Source organism: Salvelinus sp. IW2-2015, linkage group LG5 (genome assembly GCF_002910315.2).
Source record: "Salvelinus sp. IW2-2015 linkage group LG5, ASM291031v2, whole genome shotgun sequence".
NCBI lineage: Eukaryota > Metazoa > Chordata > Actinopteri > Salmoniformes > Salmonidae > Salvelinus > Salvelinus sp. IW2-2015.
This window is the reverse complement of record NC_036844.1, coordinates 22,686,887-22,708,927: the sequence shown is the minus strand read 5'-3', so window position 1 is coordinate 22,708,927 and position 22,041 is coordinate 22,686,887. Positions and strand designations below refer to the sequence as shown.

At 42.3% G+C, this 22,041-nt stretch overlaps 1 long non-coding RNA gene and 1 pseudogene across 1 annotated transcript; both read left to right on the top strand.

Annotated features, from left to right (window-relative positions):
* The window catches only part of LOC111964071 (glutamate receptor ionotropic, NMDA 1-like), a 35,330-nt pseudogene extending 30,505 nt beyond the window's left edge, over positions 1-4,825 (top strand).
* Positions 4,826-10,168: 5,343 nt separating this feature from the next.
* LOC139027755 (uncharacterized) lies at positions 10,169-13,126 on the top strand. Its single transcript, XR_011479898.1, has 2 exons — positions 10,169-10,300; positions 11,372-13,126. It is a non-coding gene; the product is annotated as an uncharacterized lncRNA (long non-coding RNA).
* Positions 13,127-22,041: the final 8,915 nt, after the last annotated feature.

Sequence of the window (22,041 nt, the reverse complement as noted above, 5' to 3'; positions counted from 1 at the left end):
GAGTGTCAGTGTCCCTCACCCACATGCCACACTGCTCCTCTCTCCCTCTACAAGCATGTGAATTACTGTTATTGTTGTCAGTAGTAGTACTAGCAGTAATACTAGTAGTTGAGGTAGATGTAGTAGTATCAGTAAGATATATTATTTTAGTACTAGTAATTGTAGTAATACAGAAGTCATTGTGGTAGTGGCCATACTGTAAGTATTGACATATTGAAGGGTTTCTCTTTTGCTGGTCCACCTTCGGCTAGTAAGGGGGTGCTCTAAGTGATACCACTAACAGCAGGCCCCTGAAGTAGGCCCACGTGGACGTCTAAACAGAGGTTGTAGCCCTGTGATGATGCAATGTTTAGATCTAAGTGTTAAGTCTTTTGTAATTATTAGTCAAACATCTGTGTTTTTTTTATATCTGTAATACCCTATGATGATGTTGACCCTTGACTTAGCATGGTAGTTGCATCATAACTTATAAAACGCAATATGGGTCAATGCTTGAAGAAAAACATCAATACAGCTTAAAATGAGACAATCATCAACATCTAAAATAATAATAATAATTTGCGGATTTGCGAAATTGACACACAAAATAGATTTCATCAGGAATTTAAAAAATTATTTTTGTGAAGATAGAATGGATGGAGGTACACGGTGGATTATGATTGGCTTGTACTGAAGTGACCCTGTTCATCAAGCCATTTTCTTTAAGTCTTTTCACAGTGTGAAAAGATGATGTTAATCAGGTTTTTCCAACTTTTACACTGTAAATCGGAATCAATGGCAAAGTAAGTTGGATTTCGATTTGACATGTTGTAAACAACGCTGATGAAAACAGTATGTCTTGTAGACAGCATGATTCAGCACAGTGGTATGGTACAAAAACACTCCCTATATTTTGCAAGATCAGTTCATGTCCATATTTGCAATGTATAAGGAACAATCCACAGCAATTGCAGTGGTTAGTGATATTGCTACTGCGTCAATTGCTAAAGGAACCATCCTTACCATTGTCAAGTATGTTCCCTGACATTAAGCCCAAGGCAGATTACACAATCAATGGCACTAAATTACGCAATCCCAAAGTCACTGTTGCCATAGTAACTGAGCCCCTGCATGGAGCTGGGTATGTTGCTACCCAGCACTGTAGATACCCATTAAAATCAACAACTCTGCTCCTCTGGAGGAGCACAGTGAAATATGGCCTGGAAGTAAGAGTCCAACTGCACAGCACTTTGAACCAGCCGAGAGGCTCAATCATAATTCATATTTTTCTCTCAGCTTAGCTGCGGAAAATAAAACAATGTCTGCATACAAATGAGTGGTCTTATTTTTTGGCTGATTCAACTGTGTTCTACGCTCTGGGCCTTACCTCCACACCACTGTAGTAATATGATAACCCTCCTCAGACAGAGCAACCAACACATGTATTCCCATGGTTGTATTGTACTAATCTGAGAAACCCACAATGAAACCAAAATGTTTCCACCTTTCCTAACTACAATGCCTTTGGGGGGTTATAAAACATTTCTGCTTCGACGATTTCGACTGAAATGGAGCAGAGATGTTCTCTTCTATATCAGAGTTCTGTTTAGGGCTTTTGTAGGGGACTGACCGTGGCTCAGTTTTTCTCATGTTCTCTCCATCTCTGCAGCAGTACCCACCCACCGACATCACGGGCCAGCTCAACTTGTCCGACCCGTCTGTCAGCACGGTGGTGTGAGAGGGACAGAAGGAGAGAGAAACATTCACTCCTTGGAGAGAGAGAGAGATGGTGGGTGGACAAAGAGAGGCTTCCCCCAGCTCGCTGCATTGTTGGATCCATCACTGCTGAAGCTTTTTGTTCCATTGGCTTTACAGTGGAGCCATGGAGATAACCCTACATTGGAGGAAGGACTGATCTGATCATGGCACTTGTTACAGCTGGATCTAGCCTGGCATTAGTCAGCTCTAGGGTTCTGAGCTTACTTACACATACTGTTTTTTCTGTTTTCTCTAGTCATGCACAATTTATGCTTAAAACAGTCCTATCTTTGCCTAATTTTACTTACTACAGTGCAAACATTGTGATGTTGGATACAACTACTATTTAATATATCTACATTATCAATGTTGCTGTTTAAAAAGTCCTGTTCAGTTATATGACTCAAGTAGAAAAACAAGTTGACTTAAGTACTGTACATATCATTTAACTTACAAGGAGTGACTGTAACACACATTATTATTTCACAGTATAAAAAGGTACACTGCTGGATATCAACGTTTAAGAAATACCTGTCTTTTAACTCCACATATTTAAATAAAATGTTAGATATGTCTTTGATAAGTTGGACATGTTTTAATAGTGAGAACATAAACTTCTGTGCCAATATAATATTTTGAAGCAACAATACTAGAGATGGAAGCATGCATGTATTGTAAATGCATACCCACTGGGCACAGACATCAACGTCAACGTTCAACGTCTAGTTTGAACTTACATTTTGTTGAGTTTTCAACTAACGTAAATTTAACGTAAAATCTACAAAACATTTCACCATGTCATTGGATATAGATAAACATTTGGGTGAAAAAAAGACAGTGCCCTTACGTTGATGACTTTTTACAAATCCAATCAGTTTTCCACATTGATTCAACGTCATCGCATAGATTTTTGGCATTGAAATGACATGGAAATAACGTTGATCTAACCAGTTTTTGCCCAATGGGTAGATGCAAATGAGTATTTATTTATTTAATTATTTGTCCCCATGGTGTTAATACTGATACTGCTATTCTAATCACGCACAGTTTTCTGAGATACAAAAATTATGATCTTTGTTTAGATTTTATTCTTTGCCCCTAAATAATTAATTTAATAACTGTCCAGCCAGTATTATCCTTTAGCACCCCTTGAAAACGTTCTGCCTGTGACGTAATGCTCACATTTACCTGTATTTGGTCCAATGAGGTCCTTACACCTTTGGTATTGAGAAAGTGGCAATACGTTATATTCTTATTTGAAGGGGATTTTCAGTCACTAATCTAGTCGAAACTATAGGAAATGTGTTATTTGTTATCACTCTCTGAAAGTACACTATCAATGTTTCTTAATCCTGGTCATTGGGACCCAAATGGGTGCACATTTTTGTTTTTGCCCTAGCACTACACACCTGATTCTACTAATCAAAGGTTTGATAATTAGTTGACTAGTAGAATCAGGTATGTAATGCTAGGGCAAAATCTAAAATGCCCACCCATTGGTCGTATTGCCCTGCTCAGATGTTGCTGACACATGTGAGATCTTACACAGCCTGGATAGGTATTTTACATATTAGCTTACCACATCATATGTAATAGCAATCTGGTACCAGACGGCACGGTCGATGACATGGCACGCAACCATTGGTTGATGCATGCAATGTCTGGGAAGGGGAACATGACCTTAGTTATCGGCCATATGTTTGGGAACACCCTCTCCCTTGCTTTCATTAGTCTTTCTCATCTCCAGTTTCAAGGGGTTGCATCAAAGGGCCAGGTTTTTCACCCAACCAGCACTTAGTATTTCATGCAAAAACCTGCCTGTGCACAACAGTCTATCTTCCATTTGCACTTTGATATGTCTTACATGGAAGGAACCCAAGTGAATTGATAATTCAGCTTAACTTGCAGTCTTTGTGCTGTGAGGTTGTGTACATATCTTGGTTAGTTGCGAAAACGGGCCGTTTCCCAGGCTCTGGAGTTGAGAAACAACTGTGGCATGTTGAAAGAAAGACTATTGTACAGTTCTGGCATGGCACTGCAGAGCACTTTAAAGGGATACTTCGGGATTTTGGTAATGAGGCCCTTTATATACTTCACCAGAGTTATCTACTTTGCCAACTCATGGATACCATTTTTATGTCTCTAGTATGAAGCAAGTTAGACAGTTTCGCGAGTCAATGCTAATAAACGTTAGCGCTGTGACTGGAAGTCTATGGGTATCTTCTAGTGTGCTAGCAGATACCCATAGACTTCCAGTCATTGCACTAACACTAGTTAGCAATTACGCTACCGGTAGTTAGCAACTTCCTTCAAACTGCACGCAGAGAAATACACATTTTATCCACGAGTTCATCTGACTCTGGGGAAGTAGATAAAGGGCCTCATTGCCGAAATTCCGAAGTATCCCTTTAACCTGAGGGCTTCCCCATACTGTTCCCATCAACAAGGCTGATTGAGATATTATTATGCATTCAGCAGGCAAGTACATACAAATGTATATGAATAGTAGTAGAAAAAGGCTCACAACAGAGATTATGGTCTAATTGTTATAATATGAGTATCTCATACAAACACACATTTTTTTATTTGTTTGGTGGCCAAGTTTTTTATGAAACATGTAGATTGTAGTACTTCATCTGGAGAAAAAACACATATTTGTCTATTTAAAGCACTAAAACAGCATTTAGTTTCTGAATGTGAAATTTGATCATTTAAAAAGTTACTTCTGGTCATGTTCTCATTCTGGCCTATGCATGCTTATGTGTGTTTAGCAGTATTGTTTTTTGGTTCTTGAATGCCTATTGATTATTGACCATGCAGATTTTGTTTCGTTTTCTGAAACGCATACTATGAATGCAATGTAAATAGAATATTGCACTTGTCGTAATACTGCTGAAGAGAATGTCATTTTCACACACACACACACACACAATCACCCTCAATGACAAACACACACACACATGCACTGTACCCATTTTTAAGTTTTATCTCCTCAATTATAAAGATGATCTAGAAAATGATTTTCAATCAAATAATATTGTTTGTATAGATGCACTTGTAAATAAAATGTACCTATTGCCAAATGTAATTAGAGATGCGTTAATTTATGCACATATACAGCGTAGCCTACACACATTGCAATCTAGCTTGGGACACATCATCTGAAGTCTGTATTGGTTGGACTCCCTGAGTTGTGCATCATTCTGGCTGGTGGCGATGGAAAATAATCTTACCACAATATAGCCGGCAACAAGGCATATGTACCAGTAAATGCCAAAATAAAGGAAACACCAACATGAAGTGTCTTAATAGGGCGTTGGGCCACCACGAGCCAGAACAGCTTCAATGAACCTTGGCATAGATTCTACAAGTGTCTGGAACTATTGGAACTACAAGTGTCTGGAACTATTGGATGTGATACCATTCGTCCATGTGAAATTCCATCATTTGGTGTTTTGTTTATGCTGGTGGCACCGCTCCAGAATCTCCCATAAGCGTTCAATTGGGTTGAGATCTGGTGACTGAGAAGGCCATGGCATGTGGTTTACATAGTTTTCATGCTCATCAAACCATTCAGTGACCACTTGTACCCTGTGGATGGGGGCATTGTCCTCCCACGGGGGCACAGCCATGGTAGCTGAAATAATGGCCTCCCCAGCATTTTTATAAATGACACTAAGCATGGGCAGAACTGAAAAAGCATGTGCGAGCAAGGAGGCCTACAACCTGACTCAGTTACACCAGCTCTGTCAGGAAGAATGGGCCAAAATTCACCCAACTTATTGTGGGAAGCTTGTGAAAGGCTACCTGAAACGTTTGACCCAAGTCAAACAATTTAAAGGCAATGCTACCAAATACTAATTGAGTGCATGTAAACTTCTGACCCACTGGGAATGTGATGAAAGAAATAAAAGCTGAAATACATCATTCTCTCTACTATTATTCTGACATTTCACATTCTTAAAATAAAGTGGTGATCCTAACTGACCTAAGACCGGGATTTTTTACGAGGATTAAATATCAGGAATTGTGAAAAACTGAGTTTAAATGAATGAACTTTGCTAGCTTTCACCAGTTGATGTACCGTTAGAGAGAGCTGGCCAAAACTAGGTAGGGATTATTTTTGCCTCATTCACAAAAGACCTGAATCAAACGATGAAACCAAACGATTGAAGACCTATAATTCTGACCTTTCTTTTGTGCAATGTGAGTTTTTATTAGAGTCAGGATAGCAATGTAATGTTATTGATTTGTCAGTTTCCCTAGCTAATTGCCTACTTTTAACACTAACACAGTAATAAACAGCTCTACAGGCTTCACCGTCAGTACACAATACTATGATCATCATGTCTTAATAGGATCAGATGGTGACATGTGTCCCAGTAAGGGTCAGACAGCCAGTCTACAGAGCTCAGGTGACTTTTGCAGTATACTAACAATAACAATATCAGTGAATGATACAAAGTTCCATCTTGAGTTGATGGTTGGACCTACAGTAGCTACAGGACAGCATATTACAGTCTGGGATCTGGGAATAATGGTCATTTTAATTACTGAACCATTGATTATATTCTTGGAAAATATAATGTATAAATGTTCACCAAGTAAATCTTTGTCATGCCTCATCTTAGGAGGATCAGATGGTGACGGGTCTCAGCAGGTTTAAGCAGCCAGGGAAGTCCAATCTGTGATGGAGCAGAGGTGAATTTTTGCAGATACAACACTTTATTATCTTTGTGCAGCAACACTGGACAACCCAGATGGTTCAAAGATTTAAACTATTGTATAGCAGTCTGAAAAACCTCCAAAGTTGATTTCAAACTGTAACAAGGGTTGATAGAGGCTTTTCCCGATGACACAAATCATGTAAAACAAAAATGTGAGGAACACCTGGTAGAAGCTATTGATGATGAATGGATACAGATATGTTTGAATGCCCAGTCCTGTTCATATAAATCTCAGACACACAGGGCGTTCGGAAAGTATTCAGATCCCTTGACTTTTTCCACATGATGTTACATTACAGCCTTGTTCTAAGATTTATATAATACTTTTTTTCCCCTCATCAATCTACACACAACACCCCGTAATGACTTACCGAAAACAGGTTTTTAGATTGTTTTGCAAATGTATTAAAAATGCAAAGCAGAAATACCTTATTTACATACGTTTTCAGACCCTATGCTATGAGACTCGAAATTGAGCTCAGGTACATCCTTTTTCCACTGATCATCCTTGAGATGTTTCTACAACTTGATTGGAGTCCACCTGTGCTAAATTCAATTGATTCAATATGATTTGGAAAGGCACACACCTGTCTATATAAGTTCCCACAGTTGACAACGCATGTCAGAGCAAAAACCAAACCATGAGGTCGAAGGAATTGTGCGTACAACAGGATTGTGTCGAGGCACAGATCTGGGGAAGGGTACCAAAATATTTCTGCAGCATTGAAGGTCCCCAACAACACAGTGGCCTCCATCATTCCTAAATGGAAGAAGTTTGGAACCACCAAGACTTTTAATAAAGCTGGCTGCCCGGCCAAACTGAGCAATTGGGGGAGAAGGGCCTTGGTCAGGGAGGTGACCAAGAACCCGATGGTCACTCTGACGGAGCTCCAGAGTTCCTCTGTGGAGATGGGAGAACCTTCCAGATCGACAACCATCTCTGCATCACTCCACCAATCAGGCCAGACGGAAGCTACTCCTCAGTAAAAGGCACATGACAGCCCGCTTGGAGTTTGCCAAAAGGCACCTAAAGGACTCTCAACCCATGAGAAACAAGATTTTCTGGTCTGATGAAACCAAAATTGAACTATTTGACCTGAATGCCACGTGTCACATCTGGAGGAAACCTGACACCATCCCTATGGTGAAGCATGGTGGTGTCAGCATCATACTGTGGGGATGTTTTTCAGCGGCAAGGACTGGGAGACTAGTCAGGATCGAGGGAAAGATGAAAAGAGTAAAGAACAGAGAGATCCTTGATGAAAACCTGCTCTAGAGCGCTCCTGGACCTCAGACTAGGGCGAAGGTTCACCTTCCAACAGAACATCGACCCTAAGCACACAGCCAAGAGAACGCAGGAATGGCTTCGGGACAAGTCTCTGAATGTCCTTGAGTGGCCCAGCCAGAGCCCGGACTTGAACCCAATCCAACATCTCTGGAGAGGCCAGAAAATAGCTGTGCAGCGACAATCCCCATCCAACCTGACAGAGCCTGAGAGGATCTCCAGAGAAGAATGGGAGAAACTCCCCAAATACAGGTGTGCCAAGCATTTAGTGTCATACCCAAGAAGACTTGAGGCTGTAATCACTGCCAAAGGTGCTTCAACAAAGTACTCAGTAAAGGGTCTGAATACTTATGTAAATGTGATATTTCTAAAACATTTCTAAAAACGTTTTTTTACTTTGTCATTATTGGGTATTGTGTGTAGATTGATGGGGGGGGGGACAATTTAATACATTTTAAAATAAGGCTGTAACGTAACAAAATGTGGAAAAAGTCAAGGGATCTGTACTCAGAAACTGCCTCTGGAAGCAACATCAAGACACGAACTGTTCGTCGGGAGCTTCATGAAATGGGTTTCCATGGCCGAGCAGCACCACACAAGCCTAAGATCACCATGCGCAATGCCACGCTCCGCCTGGAGTGGTGTAAAGCTCGCCGTCATTGGACTCTGGAGCAGTGGAAACGTTATCTGGAGTGATGAATCGCGCTTCACCATCTGACAGTCCGACGGACAAATCTGGGTTTGGCGGATGCCAGGAGAACGCTACCTGCCAAAATGCATAGTGCCAGCTATAAAGTTTGGTGGAGGAGGAATAATGGTCTGGGATTGTTTTTCATGGTTCGGGCTAGGCCCTTTAGTTCTAGTGAAAGGAAATCTTAACACTACAGCATACAATGACATTCTAGATGATTCTGTGCTTCCAACTTTGTGGCAACAGTTTGGGGAAGGCCCTTTCCTGTTTCAGCATGACAATGCCCCCATGCACAAAGCAAGGTTCATAAAGAAATGGTTTGTTGAGATCGGTGTGGAAGAACTTGACTGGCCTGCACAGAGCTCTGAGCTCAACCCCATCAAACACCTTTGGGATGAATTGGAATGCCGACTTTGAGCCAGGCCTAATTGCCCAACATCAGTGCCCAACCTCACTAATGCTCTTGTGGCTGAATGGAAGCAAGTCCCCGCAGCAATGATCCAACATCTGGTAGAAAGCCTTCCCAGCATGGAGGATGTGCTGTTTCTCTGTGTTCATTTACATGTGTAGTTGTATGTGTTTTTTTATTGTTGTTTTTTAAACTTTTGTTTCTAAACATTTCCCTTGGGAATAGAGAAAAAAAAATGTGGGGAAAATGTGTTTTGGGAGAGAGTTTAGGTATTGACTAGACTGGTGGGGGTTGGGTGTGCAGGTGGCTTAGGCTAGCTGGGTGGTCTGGCAGAAATGTTATATAGAGGATGTCTTAAGAAATGTGTTTGATTTGTTAGGCTATTGGTTAAAGCTGCAACACAATAATGATTATTGAATGACGTTTTATCTAGTTCAGTCTTATCAATCACTTAAAAACATATTTAACAATGATCTCTTACCTAGCTTGATGACTGAGTGCATTCTTTCTTAATTTTAGTTGTTCTAAATAGAGAGGGCTAGAAGGGCCATGGGTTATATTGGATTGTGTAGAAATGCAGGAAATTTGCCAGACCCCTCGCAAATTTATGTCCCCCCCACTTCTAAAACCAAAGTTGGGCCCCTTATATTAAGGTATTTTAATGTTGCGTGAACCCCATCCAAACCGCACACGGGCAAGCTAAATCAAGCTCGTTCGTTTTCAGTGGCTGGAGGTGGGTTCAGTGTTGCCAGCTCCTTAGTAAGGAAAGTAGCTATTGGCTGTCCTAAAAGTCACTAGAAGTCGCTAAATGATGTCATAACCTAATTTGCATAATCGGCTGTGATGGACGCTGTAGGAGAGAGGAATAACGTCGTGGGAGGGACAAAAAGTGAGTGAAAAACACCCTAAATATGTTTAGAACTACAAATGAACTTTCTTCTGTCGATTCTTGTTTTTTTTAATGTCACAATTACAACCCTCCTCCTCTATGACCCAAAAGAGACACTCTGACGGAGCTAGTTAGTTTTATATATATATATATATATATTTTTTTCTTAATTTGGTTTGGTTTTTTAACCTTATCATCCACTTGGGAGCCTACAGTAAAACATGAACATTTTTAACCATAACATTTTTTTGTATACAATCTACATTAACAATCTAAATGGACCAAAAAGAGACAATAGAAGAAAAAAAAGGCAATGGCAATGTGAGAAAATTATGGTAGCTAGTCTGGCCCTAGTTCAGGTAAAAAAAAATGTTTTAAATGTAAACCAGGGCGCGATCAGCCAGCGGCGGCTTCCCGCATGCGCGATTCATTTGCAATCTGGACGCGGAAGAGTGAACATCTCCTGCTCTGACTGTAGCTGAGAGGGACTGCTGTGCGTGGACTGGGCCGCCTGTGAGTGCTTTGGGACCTGGGTGGCAGCACCCGCTGCTCGTTGAGTAGAGTAAGAACGATACGTGCCTTCACGTCTCCAAAAGTCTCCAATAAGACCAGAAAAAGTCGCTAGATTTGTCGCTAGTCGCTTTTTTGAAAATGTGTCGCTAGAGGGGTCTGAATACTCGCTAAATATAGCGACAAAGTCGCTAAGTTGGCAACACTGGGTTTCCACTAGTTACCATAGCCACAAAGCTGTGTCATTCTACTTCAATATTGACTATATTGTAAAAATTCATGAAAACATACATTTGCTTCATGGTCTTCATTTAAGGTTAGGGTTAGGCATAAGGTTGGCAGTGTGGTTGAGGTTAGGTTTAAAATCAGTTTTTAAGAAGAAATTGTAGAAATAGGCGGGGTTTATAATTTTGTGAATGTGGTAACTAGTGACGACCCTGGAGGTGGGGGCTAGGACAGCAGGACGTTCTCGCGCCTGCTCATCAGGTAGAAGATTTCCAATTGGGTGTGGCTTACGTATTTTAATTTTTTTTGACTGTTGTTGTTTCTTCAGAGGTGATAGGGGTCGTGAATCGTTTTTGAAGGTAGGTATATGGAACTATTTTATAGAGAAATATACCTATACGTGTTAAAACCGTCCGCACCTGTTTGGAGCTGAACCTCATCTGAGTTCTGGAGTTTGTAAGATAAGAAGCTCGACGAACTCAGCGCTTTTACTTTTCAGTAAAATATGTAGACGGCAATTTACAATATTCACCCGCAGGGTTGTGTGCCGTTCCTGTACAGACTACTTCTCTTGTATTTAAACAGTAACAAATTGCAACAACAAACATGTGCCAATATTTAGCCGATATCCGTTTGATGACTTACTGTGTAGAATAATCATTTACAGAATATGGGTATGTAAGGCCTAACTGAAGACTACTTCACTGCTGAATCTACTGTACTAGTTGACATCAACACCCACAGATTCAGCCTTGAGACTGCATAGCCAGACACTTTTTGATGTCTGGGTTTTAAAAAAATGACAGTACAAACTGATGTCATAATGCCAAATTCTAGTAAAAGTAGGCCTACAGTATCAATAAGAAGTAGTATGACACTACCATTGTCTTTTGTCCAGTTTGCCTTAAAGTTCTCAAGTGAGATCTATACAAGGGTCAGGATGGCCGAGACCGAGCCATGGATCAGGGCTGGAGGTCCAATGGAAGCCCCTGTCCATCGCCTCCCTGTCTCATGGATCAAACAATGGCTGTGGCATCCTCCAACCTCCAGACCCAAGGTTGAAGACCTGGAGAGGCATTATGCAGGACTGTTAGAAGACAGCACTACCAGTCCCTCCAGTTGCTGCTCTCGCCAGCGCATCCTCCTGGCCATCCTCATCATGGTGGCCCTGACAGTCATGGCACTGCTGCTACTGTGGAACTACCAGTGCATCATGGTGTGGCACCTCTGCCAGGAAGAGCACTCTGGCTTCCCTAAGATGATGGGAGGGGGTATAGGACTGGCACGTTGGGGGAGAGACTAGGGCTTTGTGCAGGTTTAGGGAGTGATAATGCGAAAGCACATTAACCCTATCCAAACATATACACTAGCTAGCTCATTTTTGTCCTGATTTTGTGTTTGTTTTTCTGCTTGGATTCTATGGTGCCATACATTTTGCACAATGTTAGTTTTTGCATATAAGTTATGAACAGGTGCCAGGTTTTTCAGTTACTGTCAGATTTTTGTTTGTTTTAAACTCAGGTTCAGAAATAAACAAAGCCAAAAGTATGTGGACAGCTCATTCCAAAATCATGGGCATTTAATATGGTGTTGGTCCTCCACTCTTCTGGGAAGGAAACTAGATGTTAGAACATTGCTGCAGGGACTTGCTTCCATTCAGCCACGAGCATTAGTGAGGTCGGGCACTGATGTTGTGCGATTAGGCCTGACTCGTAGTCTGCGTTCCGATTCATCCCAAAGGTGTTCAATTGGGTTTGAAGACACGGCTCTGCTGGCCAGTCAAGTTCTTCCACACCGATCTCGAAAAACCATTTCTGTATGGACCTCGCTTTGTGCACAGGGGCATTGTCATGCTGAAACAGTAATGGGCCTTCCCCAAACTGTTGCCACAAAGTTGGAAGCGCAGAATCGTCTAGAATGCCGTGTGCTGTTGCATTAAGATTTCCCTTTACTGGAACTAAGGGGCTTAGCCCGAACCATGAAAAACCGCCCCATACCATTATTTCTCCTCCACTAAACTTTACAGCACTATGCACTCGGCCATCCCGTTCTGTGAGCTTGTGTGGCTTACAACTTCGCGGCTGAGCCATTGTTGCTCCTAGAAGTTTCCACTTCAAAATAACAGCACTTAGAGTTGACCGGGGCAGCTCTAGCAGGGCAGAAATTTGACGAACTGACTTGTTGGAAAGGTGCATCCTATGACGGTGCCACATTGAAAGTCACTGAGCTCTTCAGTATGGGCCAATCTACTGCCAATGTTTGTCTATGGAGAGTGCATGGAGGTCTGCTCAATTTAATAGAACTGTCAGCAACGGATGTGGGTGAAATAGCTGAATCCACTAATTTGAAGGGGTGTCCACATACTATTGTATAAAACAACACACTTTCAATGGTCTATTTTTGCCATGTTGTGTATTACTCAAGCTGGAGTATATAAGCTCTTATGTTCTTATTTCTTTTGTGAATATTAGAGGATGATTTTATATTTTGTAAGTGTTCCTACACTAGAAATAAAGATACTTGTTTGTCATATTAAGCTCGACGTAAGTTTGCCAACCTACTATAGTTTATTGTATTTACCACAAGGGGGAGTTATTGTCCATAAATAAAACATCAAGTCCCAGCTCTCAGATGTTTCAAGGGGCAGCACTAACTGTTGTTTTGCATGTCTTTTGGGGTTGAAGGTGGTCTCACTGATTTTCCTGCTAATTTAAACCAAGGGTTGGATAAAAAAAGACAGTGTGGGTCTCAAATGGACTGTGTGTCTACATTGTGATGCCTCTGTGTGGTCAAGCATGGGGGGAAATGTGTGTGTGATTATGTGAATGTGGTTTTCACTTGGGTGGTATCGGGTGTAATCATTACGCAGATTTTAGCAACATTTTTCGTCTGTTGCAAAACCTTTTGCAACAATCTTTTTATTCCAAACGGAAAATGTTTTGTAATGAAAACAAGAGTTTCTATTGGACAAATTCATGTAGCTCCTTCGTCATTTCATTCCATTTGGTTGGTTCTTAAACGGTAAACGGTTTCCATTGCAAGACGTAACGAATACATCCCAGGCCTTTTGCATGCAACAGTGTTCCTGTCATGAGTGAGTCTTGTGGAACACAGTCCATTCTGACCTTTAGATTCTGGTGTCCCAGGGCCCTGTCTGGTTTGAGGAAATTACCATTTGTCCCTTGGCATTGGCTGTTTAGCCATGTGTGTCTTTAAGGATTAAAGGTATGTTGAACGGACACAGGTCCTTGTTAAGGACCGGTAGTTGTGCCATTCTTCAGGGGATCAATCACAGATTTTCCAATGGAGGCAATGAGGCATGAGCCCAAGGGATGGAGGGGAAGTAGACACATCGGAAGGCTATTAAAGAACATTCTGAAAGTGGACAATAGGACAATCCCTGTTTATGTCATCAAAAATTTTTGCGACTATCATACTATCTTGTATGGTGTCTTTTTGTCGTTCAAAAAGGTGTGGGAAAATTAAAACATGGTCATTATTGCACTTGTTGTGGAATGAAGTTGCCATGTAGGCCTAGTTTATAATGCCAACCATCATTTTTCCAACACTGGTGCAATGCTGTACTAGCCCACCATCTTTATTGTCCCCGGCGATGACAACTGGGAGGGGACTGTGGATCTGTCCCCGTATGTTTGTTTGTATGTTCTTTCTTACAGTAGTCACACGATAACTCAGACAGCACTGGCCCGATTTGAACAAAACTTGGGCGAATGATGCGTCTTGCCATAGAGATCCAGTATTTACAAAAGTACACTGATTGGGCAGATGGTGGCGCTATAACAAGATATTGAAAATGCAAAGTTTGAAACGTCAAGCCCCTCACCCTGTTTGACCTAAAGTAATGAAATTTGGTACATGGGTCCCTCTCAGAAGGAACAAATGAGCCTCAGGGACCCATAAGGTCTGCCATGATGGATTTTCCGTCATTTTCAATTTCGTGAAAAATACTTTACGCAACTCTTCAGGCAGCAAATTACCGATTTGCATGAAACTTGATATGTGGCATCTATGGACAAAGGTGTCTCAATGCAATATTTTCCAGACTAGTGCTTAAAACAACATTCAGCCATGGCAATACAGCCACACCAGCCCACATCACCGTGTGTCTGTCTGACACTCTGTTTTTCTGTCTTTGTTCCTCTGTTGTCACTCTGTCTGTGTCTGTCTGTCACTCCTAAGTGTTAATTGCTATTACATATAGAGCCAACAAATTAAGGAACTGGCAGTACATCTGTGTCTCTCTGTTTTCTTCATACACTGCACTCACCTCTGAGCTGTGTCTGCTAAGCCAAGCATCCTTCCCCACAGCACTGAGACCAGAGGATCACACTGCCTGTGCTGGGTCCAGCAACAACCTAGTTGTGAATGAATGAACAAATTTATTAGATAAAGAAGAAAGATTATTGAACTTTTTTTTTTTACATTGTAGAATAATAGGGAAGACATCAAAACTATGAAATAACACATGGAATCATGTAACCAAAAAAGTGTTAAACAAATCAAAATATATTTTATATTTGAGATTCTTGAAAGTAGCGACCCATTGCCTTGATGACAGCTTTGCACACTCTTTTTATTCTCTCAACCAGCTTCATGAGGTAGTCACCTGGAATGCATTTCAATTAACAGGTGTGCCTTGTTAAAAGTTCATGTGGAATTTATTTTCTTAATGCGTTAGTAGTGTTGTGACAAGGTATTGTTGGTATTAGTGATGCACCGATATGACATTTTTGCCCAATACCGATATCCCATTTTTTCTTTGCCAAAAAATAAATGCCGATATTTACAATTTTAGCGGCCTTTTAAGCATTCTAGTACAGTTAAATAGTTGGACGCAGTGGTCTAAGGCACTGCTTCTCAGTGCAAGAGGCGTCACTATAGTATCGGGTTCGAATCCAGGCTGTATCACATCTTCCATGCCGTCATTGTAAATAAGAATTTGTTCTTAACTGACTTGCCTAGTTAAATAAAGGTTACACACACCACACGGACCAAAAAGTTATTTATATCCCCATTACTAGTAAAACATAATCAAAACCAATTTCTTTCACTTACTTGCTGTGCTGTTTCGTTGTTTATTTGTTCAGTCGTTTCATTCTCAACCAGGATTTCTTTGGAACGCAGTTGGGGTCTTGGCGTGTCAAATAATACAACAATCTGTTTCAGAAGCTAGCTAACTATATACAGTGGGGAGAACAAGTATTTGATACACTGCCGATTTTGCAGGTTTTCCTACTTACAAAGCATGTAGAGGTCTGTAATTTTTATCATAGGTACACTTCAACTGTGAGAGACGGAATCTAAAACAAAAATCCAGAAAATCACATTGTATGAGTTTTAAGTAATTCCTTTTCATTTTATTGCATGACATAAGTATTTGATCACCTACCAACCAGTAAGAATTCCGGCTCTCACAGACCTGTTAGTTTTTCTTTAAGACAGCCCTCCTGTTCTCCACTCATTACCTGTATTAACTGCACCTGTTTGAACTCGTTACCTGTATAAAAGACACCTGTCCACACACTCAATCAAACAGACTCCAACCTCTCCACAATGGCCAAGACCAGAGAGCTGTGTAAGGACATCAGGGATAAAATTGTAGAAGGCTGGATGGGCTACAGGACAATAGGCAAGCAGCTTGGTGAGAAGGCAACAACTGTTGGCGCAATTATTAGAAAATGGAAGAAGTTCAAGATGACGGTCAATCACCCTCGGTCTGGGGCTCCATGCAAGATCTCACCTCGTGGGGCATCAATGATCATGAGGAAGGTGAGGGATCAGCCCAGAACTACATGGCAGGACCTGGTCAATGACCTGAAGAGAGCTGGGACCACAGTCTCAAAGAAAACCATTAGTAACACACTACGCCGTCATGGATTAAATCCTGCAGCTCACGCAAGGTCTCCTTGCTCAAGCCAGCGCATGTCCAGGCCCATCTGAAGTTTGCCAATGACCATCTGGATGATCCAGAGGAGGAAGGTCATGTGGTCTGATGAGACAAAATAGAGCTTTTTGGTCTAAACTCCACTCGCCGTGTTTGGAGGGAAGAAGGATGAGTACAACCCCAAGAACACCATCCCAACCGTGAAGCATGGAGGTGGAAACATCATTCTTTGGGGATGCTTTTCTGCAAAGGGGACAGGACGACTGCACCGTATTGAGGGGAGGATGGATGGGGCCATGTATCGCGAGATCTTGGCCAACAATTCCTTCCCTCAGTAAGAGCATTGAAGATGGGTCGTGGCTGGGTCTTCCAGCATGACAACGACCCGAAACACCAGCCAGGGCAACTAAGGAGTGGCTCCGTAAGAAGCATCTCAAGGTCCTGGAGTGGCCTAGCCAGTCTCCAGACCTGAACCAATAGAAAATCTTTGGAGGGAGCTGAAAGTCCGTATTGCCCAGCGACAGCCCCGAAACCTGAAGGATCTGGAGAAGGTCTGTATGGAGGAGTGGGCCAAAATCCCTGCTGCAGTGTGTGCAAACCTGGTCAAGAACTACAGGAAACGTATGATCTCTGTAATTGCAAACAAAGGTTTCTGTACCAAATTTAAGTTCTGCTTTTCTGATGTATCAAATATTATGTCATGCAATAAAATGCAAATTAATTACTTAAAAATCATACAATGTGATTTTCTGGATTTTTGTTTTAGATTCCGTCTCTCACAGTTGAAGTGTACCTTTGATAAAAATGACAGACCTCTACATGCTTTGTAAGTAGGAAAACCTGCAAAATCGGCAGTGTTTCAAATACTTGTTCTCCCCACTGTAGCTAGGTGTCATCATCTAAAATAACCCTAATTTATAAGACTGTTCTTATTTGATTTAATGGTGGTCGGAGCCATCTATGTGAAGCTAGCCACAATAAGGATTATCCACAATAGTGGACTTTGTGGTTAGCCTTCAAAATACAAGTATGGCATTCTACTGTTTGTATTCAATTGCATTACTGTCAATGCCATACTTTTATTTTGAAGGCAAACAGCAATTTCCACTATTGTTCCTAATCCTTATTGTGGCTAGCCTCAAAACATAACCCGGTGCGGTCGAGCCTCACTAGCCAGATGATGATAGCTGGCTGCTTATAACGTTAGCTTTTGGCAACAGGGTTAAGTTGCTGACTAGCTATTTATTTTCATTAACTGAAGTTCAATTTCAATAAGCAAACAACAAGTGGCAACCTAGCTAATACTTACAAGGATTCCTAAATCATTGCTAAGATTGAATGAAAATGACTGCAGGTTCTACTGGTCATTGTTTTCAGGCTAGTTGTATGGATGCTAGCTAGGTAATAAGCTAAAGATAGCTACCCCAGACATTGCGGTCGAACAAATTATGCTTTATTACCAACGCGATATTGTAAACACATCGTTCATGGCCGGTGTTTGCTTGTTTGCAGACTTTTTTGTACAGCTTTGACAGTGCTACTGTATCTTTTTTGACACGTAAAGACCCAAACGGCATTCCATAGTATGTATGTCGTGAAGCTAATAGCAGTGACGCTATTACTGTGTAACTCCGGTAGGGCAACATCTGAAAAATAGTGCACTTGGTAGTGTGGTCGATCACCGGTACAGTCGGCGAAAGCCAACATCACCTACAACAGAGAACGGTTGATTGCCAAGGGCAATGAATTCCATTATCTTGGCATTAATGGATTAAGCCTTTGAGTTGTCTCGCTGAAATTTTGTTACTCTTTCAAATGACTGCTCAACTTGTTGACTGCTCGATCCACACAGCAGACATTGTGGGCTAGTTTAGGAATGCTGTGTTGCATGTATAGCGAATTTTACGTGGCGTCATTACGTCATGTACCTACGTTCTATAGGTATGCACGTCAGCTTTGACATCTGTTTTGCACATCGGGGAGTCCATATTATGGCAAGAACAGCACAAATAAGCAAGAGAAACGACAGTCCATCATTACTTTAAGACATGAAGGTCAGTCAATCTGAAAATTTCAAGAACTTTGAAAGTTTCTTCAAGTGCAGTCGCATAAACCCCAGGAAATCTTAAGTCTTATTACATACAGCCGGGAAGAACTATTGAATAAAATAACAACATCAACTTACCAACATTACGACCAGGAATACGACTTTTCCGAAGCGGATCCTCTGTTCGGACCATCACCCAGGACATTGGAGCTAATTCCAGTTGGGGATCCAAAACAACGACGCCGCAGAAGGGACAGATGAAGGACCACCTGGCCAGGCTCTGTAGACTTGCACACCGCTCCTGAGTATTCTACTAGCCAATGTCCAGTCTCTTGACAACAAGGTAGACAACATTTGAGCAAGGGCTGCCTTCCAGAGAGACATCAGAGATTGTAAAATTCTCTGTTTCACGGGAACATGGCTGTCTCGGGATATGTTGTCGGTATCGGTTCAGCCACCGGGCTTCTCCATGCATTGCGCCGACAGAGATAAACACCTCTGGGAAAAGGAATGGCGGGGGTGTGTGCTTTATGATTAACGACTCATGGTGTAATCATGACAACATACAGGAACTCAAGTCCTTCTGTTCACCCGATCTAGAATTCCTTACAATCAAGTGCCGGCCATTTTACCTACCTAGAGAATTCTCGTCAGTTATAGTCACAGCTGTGTACATTCCTCTTCAAGCAGACACCAAGACGGCCACCAAGGAGCTTCACTGGACTATATGCAAAGTGGAAACAATACATGCCGAGGCTGCATTTATTGTAGATGGGGATTTTAACAAAGCAAATTTGAGAACAAGTCTACCTAAATTCTTCCAGCATATTGACTGCACTACGTGCATGCGCAATACCGTCGACCACTGCTAACTTCCGCGATGCATACAAAGCCCTCCCCAGCCCTCCCTTCGGCAAATCCATCCAACGCCATCTTCCTCCTCCCATCTTATAGGCAGAAACTTAAACAGGATGTACCAGTGACGAGAACCATTCAATGCTAGTCCTACCAATCGGTAGCCACGCTTCAAGGTTGTTTTGATCACGTGGACTGGAATATGTTCCGGTCAGCCTCAGAGAACAACAACGCTGACTCGGTGAGTGAGTTTATAAAGAAGTAAATTGGAGATGTTGTACCCACTGTGACTATTAAAACCTAACCTAACCAGAAACCGTGGATGGATGGCGGCATTCGCGCAAAACTGAAAGCGCGTTCCAGCGCATTTAAACATGGAAAGATGTCTGGGAATATGTCTGAATATAAACAGTGTAGCTATTCCCTCTGCAAGGCAATCAAACAAGCGAAATGCCAGTACAGGGACAAGGTGGAGTCGCAATTCAACGGCTCAGACACAAAACGTATGTGGCAGGGTCTACAGGAAATCACGGAATACAAAAAGAAATACAGCCACGTTACGGACACCGACGTCACGCTTCCAGACAAACTAAACATCTTCTTCGCCCGCTTTGAAGATAATACAGTGCCACCGTCGCGGCCCGCTAACAAGGACTGCCCCCCCCCTCCTTCTCTGTGGCTGACGTGAGTAAAACATTTAAATGTGGTAACCCTCGCAAGACTGCTGACCCAGACGGCATCCCAAGCCGCGTCCTCAAAGCATGCGCAGACCAGCTGGCTGGTGTGTTTATGGACATATTCAATCCCTCCCTATCCCAGTCTGTTGTACCCACATGCTTCAAGATGGCTACCATTGTTCCTGTACCCAAGAAGGCAAAGATAACTGAACTAAATGACTACTGCCCCGTAGCACTCACTTCTGTCATCATAAGGTGCTTTGAGAGACTAGTCAAGGATCATATCACCTCCACCTTACCGGCCACCCTAGACCGAGTTTGCATACTGCCCCAACAGGTCGACAGACGACGCAATCGCCATCACACGGCACACTGCCCAATCCCATCTGGACAAAAGGAATACCTATGTAAGAATGCTGTTCATTGACTCCAGCTCAGCATTCAACACCATAGTACCCTCCAAGCTCATCATCAAGCTGGAGGCCCTGGGTCTCAACCCCGCCCTGTGGGGTTGACCCAATTGTGTCCTGGACATTCTGACGGGCCGCCCCCAGGTGGTGAAGGTAGGAAACAGCATCTCCACTTCGCTGACCCTCAACACTGGGGCCACACAAGGGTGCGTGCTCAGCCCCCACCTGTACTCCCTGTTCAGCCGCGACTGCGTGGCCATGCACGCCTCCAACTCAATCATCGAGTTTGCAGACGACAACAGTAGTGGGCTTGATTACCAACAACAACGTGACAGCCTACAGGGAGGAGGTGAGGGCACTCGGAGTGTGGTGTCAGAAATACAACCTATCCCTCAACGTCAACAAAACAAAGGAGATGATCGTGGACTTCAGGAAACAGCAACGGGAGCACCCGTTAAGTTCCTCAGCGTACACATCACAGACAAACTGAAATGGTACACTCACACAGACAGTGTGGTGAAGAAGGCTCACAGCGCTTCTTCAACCTCAGGAGGCTGAAGAAATTTGGCTTGTCACCCAAAACCCTGACAAACTTTTACAGATGCACAATCGAGAGCATCCTGTCAGGCTGTATCACAGCTTGGTATGGCAACTGCACCACCTTCAACCGCAAGGCTCTCAAGAGGGTGGTGCGGTCTGCACAACGCATCACCGGGAGCAAACTACCTACCCTCCATGAGACCTACAGCACCCGATGTCACAGGAAGGCCAAAAAGATCATCAAGAACATCAACCACCCGAGCCACTGCCTGTTCACACTGCTACCATCCAGAAGGTGAGGTCAGTACAGGTGCATCAAAGCTTGGACAGAGAGACAGAAGCTGTTTTTCAATCTCAAGGCCATCAGACTGCTGAACAGCAATCATTAACTCAGAGAGGCTGCTGCCTACATTGATACTCAATCACTTGCCACTTTAATAAATGGATCACTAGTCACTTTATACAATGCACTCTAAATAATGCCACATTAATAATGTTTACATATCTTACATTACATATCACATGTATATACTGTATTTTATACCATCTATTGCACCTTGCCTATGCCGCTCGACCATCGCTCATCTATATACTTACATGTACATATTCTCATTCACATATTCTCATAATTGTTAGATTACTTGTTAGATATTACTGCACTGTCGGAACTAGAAACACAAGCATTTCGCTACACTCGCATTAACATCTGATAACCATGTGTATGTGACAAATAAAATGTGATTTGATTTGAAAAACCTTCCAGCGCTATGATGAAACTGGCTTTCATGAGGCCCGCCACAGGAAAGGAAGACCCAGAGAGTTACCAGCCTCAGAAATTGCTTCACAGAGTTCAAGTAACAGACATCTCAACATCAACTGTTCAGAGGAGACTGCGTGAATCAGGCCTTCATGGTTAATTGGTGCAAAGGACACCAATAATAAGAGACTTGCCTGGACCAAGAAACATGAGCAATGGATATTAGAGTGGTTGAAATCTATCCTGTCGTCTGATGAGTCGAAACTTGAGATTTTTGATTCCACCCGTTGTGTCTTTGTGAGATGCCAAGTAGGTAAACGGATGATCTCCGCATGTGTGGTTCCCACCGTGAAGCATGGAGGAGGAGGTGTGATGGT